The following is an 8,303-nucleotide window of genomic DNA, read 5'->3' on the forward strand; positions in this document are numbered from 1 at the left end:
TAGCACTAAGCATGTGCCTTATACACACAGACATGTGTGTGTGTGTGTGTGTGTGTGTGTGTGTGTGTGTATGTGTATGTGTATGCATGTGTATAAAACAATAATCTAGTGCTGGTAACACCAACGTTATGGGTTTGGATGCCTGTACTGGCCAGCTGACAAAAAACAAAACAAAATCAATGAATCAATGGAAAACAATAATCTAACAGTCATCTCTCTGGGCCAGACTGTGTTCTAAGCACATCACACATATTCACACGCAGCTTTATATGCAAGTATATACTGTTATACAGGTAGACAAAGTGTATAGTATAGATAGAGTATAACAGGCAGATACTGTTATTAGCGACATTATGTAGAGGATGAAGCTCTTAGAAATTACATAATTCGGGCTGAGCCCATGGCGCACTCGGGAGAGTGCGGCGCTGGGAGTGCAGCAACGCTCCCGCCGCGGGTTCGGATCCTATATAGGAATGGCCGGTGCGCTCACTGGCTGAGCACGGTGTGGGCGACACCACACCAACGGTTGCGATCCCCTTACCGGTCACGAAAAAGACAAAAAAAAAAAAAAGAAATTACATAATTCCGGCTGGCTGGTTAGCTCAGTTGGATAGAGCTCAGTGTTATAACACCAAGGTCAAGGGTTCAGATCTCCATACCAGCCTGACAAAAAAAGAAATTAAGTAATTTGCTTTAGGGCAGGGGTTCTCAACTGGGGGTGATTTTACTATGGGTCCCCAGGTGACATTTGGCAGTTTCTAGAGACATTTTTGATTGTCACAACTGGGGGAGGGGTGCTATTGGCACCTAGCAGGTAGAGACCAGGGATGTTGCTAAACATTTTCCAATCTCCAGGACAGTCCCTCACAACTAAGATTACCCAGCCCCAAATGTCAATAATGCCAAGATTGAGAAATCCTGCCCTAGAGACAATTGTGCCCACAGGCCCCAGAGGCAAGTAGAGACATTCACAGCAGCACAGTGAGGAATAGTCCCCAAACTAGACTCGGTGCACTTGTTCATCAAGGGTGGAATGATGCACATATCATAGTCTATTCACATAATGGACAAAATAATGAATAATAGCTATATTGATAAAAATGGATGGATCTCATGCCAGTGTTGAATGAAAGGAGGTCACAGCAGAATACAGGTTGTATGCTTTCCCTTACAAAATGTTATACATACATATAAGATATATAAAGAAGTATCATAGATAGAGGGCAAAACACTAAAAAAACCCCAAGGTATTATCACAAAAATCAGGATATTGATAATCTCTGAGTAGGATGAAAGGAAAAGGATGGGGAACTACAAAATGTTATACATACATATAAGATATATAAAGAAGTATCATAGATAGAGGGCAAAACACTAAAAAAACCCCAAGGGATTATCACAAAAATCAGGATATTGATAATCTCTGAGTAGGATGAAAGGAAAAGGATGGGGAAGGACCCACAGTGGGCTTCTAAAAGGCACTGGTAATGTTCTATTTCAGAACTTAGTTGGTGGACACATAAGTATTTATTTTATTATTGCTTAAAAATAAATACATATATACAAGTTTCTGACTTATGTAGGGTTTCCCAGGAAACAGACTCTGAGCTGGAGATTTGCAGGCAGATGGTTTGTGGGGAGTGCTCTGTGGGGCGACACTTGTAAGGAAGAGGAGGGGGCATGGTGGGCAGAGGGAGAAGTCAAACTGCTATGCGGTTGCAGCAAGGGCCTCGGCCAGTCCTGCAGCGAACTTGGAGCTGGAATGACCCTTCTGAGTGTCCCTAATTGAGGCATGGGGCCAGGTTTTTGTCTGTTTAGTGTTGCTATAACAGAAAACCTGAGACTGGGTAGTTTATAACAAAGAGGTTTATTGGCTCACAATTCTGGTGGCTGGAAAGTTTAAGACTGGGCAGCTGCATCTGGTAAGGGCCTCAGCTGCTTCAATTCACAGCAGAAAAAGCAGAAGGGGAGCAGGTGTGTGCAAAGAGATCGGATGGTAAGAGAAGAAGCAAGAGCAAGAAGCTGAGGAAGCCAGACTTTTTTAACAACCTTCTTTTGTGGGAGCTAATCCATTCCCATGAGAGTGAGAACTCACTCACCCCCATGAGAGGGCACTAAACTATTCATGAGGAATCCGCCCCCATGACCCAAACACCTCCCACTAGGCCACATCTCCCAACACTGCCACACTGAGAATCAAATTGCAACATGAGTTGTAGTGGGGACAAACCACATCCAAACCATAACAGACCAGAGATAGAGTGTGGGCTGCCCCTGGGGATGGGCATAACTTTGAGCCAGATGGTTCTCTTTGGCTGCGTTTTTTACTTTTCCTCAAATTCCATTAGCCAGAACTTAGTCAAATGGCCACACCTCACTGAAAGGGAAACTGAGAAATGTAGTTTTTATTTCAGAGAGCCTTGTGATCAGAGATGTTATGGGGATTATGGACATTGAAGGTCATCGGGTAGTTAAATCTCATGCCATCGTGACAGAGACTACTAACTTCATCAGTTTCCACGCCTATGTTACCTTTCTTCCTCTTAGTAATAAAAGACCCCAAGGTTTAGTTGGCCACCCAGCCACAGACTACATTTCCCAGTCTCCTTTGCAGCTAGATGTGGCCCATGTGACTAAATTCAGGCCAGTAGGATGTAAGTAGAGATATTGTGTATAACTTCCAGTTCATCTCATTGAAAACAAAGCCAATTTCCTATATTTTCCCTTCTTCCTTCCCCACTGATGGGAAATAGTCATAATTTCAGTAGCTTCCTTGGACCTAGAGATGGAAGGCACTTTTTTAAAAAAAATTATTTTTATTGATGCACAGTTAATTATACATATTTTGGGGGTACAATGTTAACTACCATCACCTGTGTACAACATATGTTAATCAAAGCAATATTATTAGCACATTCATTATTACAATCCATACTTATTCTTTATGCCCCTTATCCAATCTCTCTCCATCCCCCTCTCCCTCCTGCCTCCCATCTCTAGTAACCATAGATTTGTTCTCTCCTTCTGAAAGCTTAACAGTTTCTCTGTTGATTTGTTGCTAGACGATCTGTCCAGTGCTGAGAGAGGGTTGTTCAGGTCCCCCACTATTACTGTAGAGCAGATGCTTCTTCTATTTCCCTGGTGTGGGCTTTCTGGAGAGAGATGTCCTCTTCTTTTTTGGGGTCTCCATGGGTGACTCTCCTAGTGTCAATTCAGTTGAGTGGCTGGCAGGCCACCTGCACCTAGAGCAGATGCTTCTTCTATTTCCCTGGTGTGGGCTTTCTGGAGAGAGATGTCCTCTTCTTTTTTTGGGTCTCCATGGGTGACTCTCCTAGTGTCAATTCAGTTGAGTGGCTGGCAGGCCACCTGCACGGTGGCTGTGTTTACTGCTATAGCATCTGGCTGCTTTTGTGGCAGCTGTGGCTATTGCGATGGCTATTGTGGTGGCTGTGGTGGGCCACTCGCGTGGAAGTGGTATTTTTGGCGTGCTCCTTGCCTGGTTGCAGGTGGGGGTGGTGGCCCTCAGCTCCTGCCTCAGGAACCCAGGGAGGCCCCATGGTGGCAGCATGCCTAGTTGCAGGTGGAGGGGGTCATCCCTGGCTCCATGCCTCACGACCCTGGGTGGGGTGGACCCCATGACGGTGGCATGCCTGGTTGGAAGACATATGTTGAAGATGGCAGAACTGACGGATCAAGGATCAATGCTGTATTAGTCCATTTTGTGTTGCTATAACAGAAATACCTGAGACTGGGTAATTTATAAGGAAAAGAGGTTTATTTGGCTTACAATTCTGGGACAGCTGCGTCTGGCATGGGCCTCAGGCTGCTTCTACTCATGGCAGAAAGTGGCAGGCAGCCAGTGGGCACAAGCAGATCACACGAGGAGAGGAAGCAAGAGAGAGGAAGAGAAGGTGCCAGGGTCTTTTTAAACAACGAGCTCTCGCGGAAACTAATAGAGTGAGAACTCACTCATTACTCCCCAAACCCCCACAGGGAGAGCATTAATCCTTTCATGAGGGATCCGCCCCCATGACTCAATCAGTTTCCAACACTGCCACTGAGAACTCACTCATTACTCCCCAAACCCCCACAGGGAGAGCATTAATCCATTCATGAGGGATCCGTCCCCATGACTCAATCAGTTTCCAACACTGCCACATTGAAGATCAAATTTCCACATGAGTTTGGAGGGAACAACACATCCAAACTCCATCAAATGCCATCTACCTGCCCCAGAATACCCACCAAACTGTAAAATAATAAATGCTTGAAGTACTGTATTTTAGAGTATCTGTTACAGCAGCCTAGGCTGCCACTTTATTAATACCAGAAGTGAGGTGCTGATGTAAAAAATAGAACACTCAAGCATGTGGCATTGTCTTAGTGATCATGCAGCTGGTGGCAAAGACTAGCTATTGCAGAATGAGAGCTGGTGGCTTTTATGTCAAGAAAAAACATTTTGTAGAAATTAGGTTGGCAGGCCTTTGGTCACTTGAGCTTGCAGCTCTAGGGAACTGGTTGGAAAAACTCAGAATGTTGGTATGCACACTGCTTATATTAGTCAGGGAGACCAACAGGATATTATATAACGTGAAATATCTGTCTATTGCAGGAATTGGCTCATTCAATTATGGAGGCCAAGAAGTCCCGTGATCTGCCATCTGTAAGCTGGAGAACCAGGAAAGCTGCTGATGTAATTCAGTGTGAGTCTGAAGGCCTGAGAACTGTGGGGTGGAGCAGCAGAAGGCAGGGAGGGCAGGCAATGGTGTAAGTCCTGGTCAGAGTCCAAGGGCCCGAGAACCAGGAGCACCAATGTCTGAGGGCAGGAAAAGATGGATGTCCCAGCTGAAACAGAGAGAGTGAACTGCCCTTCCTCTACCCCTTTGTTCTACATGAGCCCTAAACAAATTGGGTGATGCCCACCCTCACTGGTGAGGGTGATCTTCTTTACTCAGTCTACCAATTTGAATGCTAATCTCTTCCAGAAACATTCTCCCGAAACACCCAGAAATAATGTTTTACCAGCTATCTGTGCATCCCTTAGTCAACTTGACACATACAATTAACCATCACACTGCTCCTTTCCACTCTTTGCAATGTCCTAGAAAGAGGTGAGCTCAGTCAAGAATTGGCCAGTTTGTAAGCAAGGACAGAAGGAACTAGAGCTCTGCTAAGGGATTCTTCTCTGCCTACGCCTGCGGTCTAAAATAACGAGACTCTAGACACTTGTCACCTAGCCGAGTTGGAAAAGTTAACACTCTGTGCTTCTGCCATTCAGTCCCCTTCTCAAAAGCTCCCGTACGACTCCTCCATGAGACAACGGAAGGCAACCTAGCTACAAACATGTTAAAGATGTTGGCATCACACTGAAGCTATTGATTCAGAAGGCTTCAAGGTCATAACCTTTTCAGCTGAGAGAGAGTTGGGCTGCTCAAAAACACAGAAAAATAAAAAAGATTCTACATATTTCATAAAAGTAACTAAAAGAGATTTTTGAGTGTGGCTAGGTTCACATGGAACACAAGAGAGTCAACATAGAAGGCCTGAGGCTTCTGTCTTTAGAAGGGCCTGTTTGCAAGGTTGGGTAGTTTACTGTGACTAGACTGTTCAAACCGTGCGGTTTATGTTGAACACAGGATGTACCAAGATTCCAGACTCCCAGAAGGAAAGTAGCATAAACTATATTGTTTGCACAATCTTGCCATAGTAAACCACCCTTAATAGTCCCTTATCATTCCCCAAATCCAAGGTTCCAGTTCTAACCAAAGGCCAACCTTTCAAGCCGTCCTTTCTAAGCAGGCTAAAACCATCTGGTGAAAGTTTGATGGAAACCGGATATGAGTTCACCCACTCTCAAAGTATCTCCCCACCAGTGACTTACTATTTACAAAGGGAAACACATCGTCCTTTCTAAGCAGGCTAAAACCATCTGGTGAAAGTTTGATGGAAACCGGATATTAGTTCACCCACTCTCAAAGTATCTCCCCACCAGTGACTTACTATTTACAAAGGGAAACACATTAACTTTACAGTGAAGAAGCCTGGCAAATAACATCTTAACCAAGTGATCAAAGTTATCATCACAAATAAGGGGACAAATGGACTTTACAGACCTCCTGCAGCTTAACGCTGGTTATAGGTCTGGTGGCCAGAAGAGGAGGTGGAGGCTGCTCCTGAGGGGACAGCTGTTTCCTTATGGGGGATGCCTCTGTGTTGTCTTCCCACACTGGAGTCAGTGCTGTCTCCCAACAGGGAGGGGAGAGGGATGGGAAGGCCGCAGGCTCGAAAGGTTCCCAGGAGTCTGGGGAGTCAGAATGTACAGGGGTACTCACCCAGATGTCCCATGATCCCATGTGTCAAGGTCCCGGGCTTTCCCAACTAGTTTTCCAGCTTTGGCACAACAGACCTGTCTTGAAGGAGCACTCAAGTGTCTTCAAAATTCATACACTCCGGCTAGCAAATCATATGGTTTATTTATTTTTTTTCCTCCCGCTAGTTCGTAAGCTGCCAGAGAGACCCTCTGACTCTCATACTTTGCTTTCAATTGTTTAATTGCCTTTGGGCTTCCATTATATTGATGTCAATGCAACTTAGTAATAATCATCTAATTCCATTTTCCTTACATTTATTTTTCCCACCATACATTTCAAAAGCCTGAATCATCCATTGGCCCATACATCTCCACGACCAGCACATTCTCCGAAGTCCCCACTGGTGACAGTTTTAACAAGTGGACTACCATCTTGTGCCAGGGGCTGTGCTCCACCTATCACCTGGCATAGTGTCTTTATTGTCAGCCAAGCACTGAGACATCTGGTCTCCAAACCCCATCTTCCACCTGCCTTCTCAGACCACTCCTGGTACAAACCGTGCTGCTTGGCTTCTCTGGGAAGCAATCCTGAGATGGATTTAGGAGGGCGAAAGGTTTTGGGGGGAGTAATACCTGTAAAAAGAAAAGAATTGGGGAAGGGGAGCCATCAGACCATGATGCAAACTTGACAACATCTCTGGCAGCCCAGTGCGGAGCTCTGGAGCAAAGGCTGCCTGTTACAGGAGTCCTGCATTGGGGAGAATGGCTCAGCTGCCTAGGAAAAGCAGGACCTGAGCTGTCATCACCTCGCTCACTCATTGGCTGGTAGCCACGGCAGGTAGAGCACGGCTTGGTTCAAAAGCCAAAGCAGATCCTGAAGGAGCTAATGGGAGAGGTTGTCATCTAGCCACCCACCCAAGTTTTTTCTTGAAGGGGGATCTGAGCAGCACACCTCTCTGTCTAACACAGGGCAGTGTGAACTCATGGTTTTCAATATATAGAGACAGATAAATATAGATATAAATGTGTACCTATGTGTATATCTATCCATCCATATGCATTATGCACACATGCACTCCCTAGTTCTGTCCACTGAGAGGGCCTGGGAGCAGCAACACCCTAATAGTGATGAGCACACCAGGCACCCAGATCTTGGTTTCTACATACCTCCACTAGAAGTATGAGATGAGCCTGGCACATATGTCAGGCCAGAAAAGTAAGGACATACTCAACATGTGAGGGGAACATGTTAAAAGGACACAGGAACTAGCTTAAAGAGACTCATAATCGCCACATTTGAGATAATTTGAGAAACAAAATAAATGTTGTGAACTGAATTGTGTTCTCCCCAATATTTACATGTTGAAACCCTAACCCCCAATGTGACTGTATTTAGAGACAGGGCCTTTAAAGAGGTAATTAAGTTTACATGAGGTCATAAGTGTGGGGCCCTACTCCAATGTGACTAGTATTCTTAGAAGAAGAAAGAGAAAGGATGTGTGCCCACAAAGGAGAAGCCATGTGGGGACACGAAAGGAAGGCAGCCATCTGTAAGCCAAGTAGAGAGGCCTCAAGAGAAACCAAAGCTGCTGACACCTTGATCTTAAACCTCCAGCCTCCAGAACTGTGAGAAAATAAATTTCTGTTGCTTAAGCCGTCCAGTCTATGGTGTTTTGTTATGGCAGCCCAAGCAAACTAATACAGAGAGTAATGTAACCTACTGAATAAAGTAGGAAACCACAAGTCTATATGGATATAAATAGATAAATGAATAATAAATAGAAAAGTTGATGAGGAATGGGATATTTACATAGTTTTAAAGAACTTACAAAATAATAATTACAAAGAGAAAAGAGTCACTTAACAGGGAAGGTTGTCAGACACCACTTTAAATCAAGTGATCAAGGTGAATGTCATCAATAATGGGACAAACTGGGCCGGCCCAGTGGCACACTGCTACAGTGCGCCGCTTGGGAGCGTGGTGGCGCTCCCG

The sequence above is a fragment of the Galeopterus variegatus genome, unplaced genomic scaffold (assembly GCF_000696425.1).
Source record: "Galeopterus variegatus unplaced genomic scaffold, G_variegatus-3.0.2 Scaffold2898, whole genome shotgun sequence".
Taxonomy (NCBI): Eukaryota; Metazoa; Chordata; class Mammalia; order Dermoptera; family Cynocephalidae; genus Galeopterus; species Galeopterus variegatus.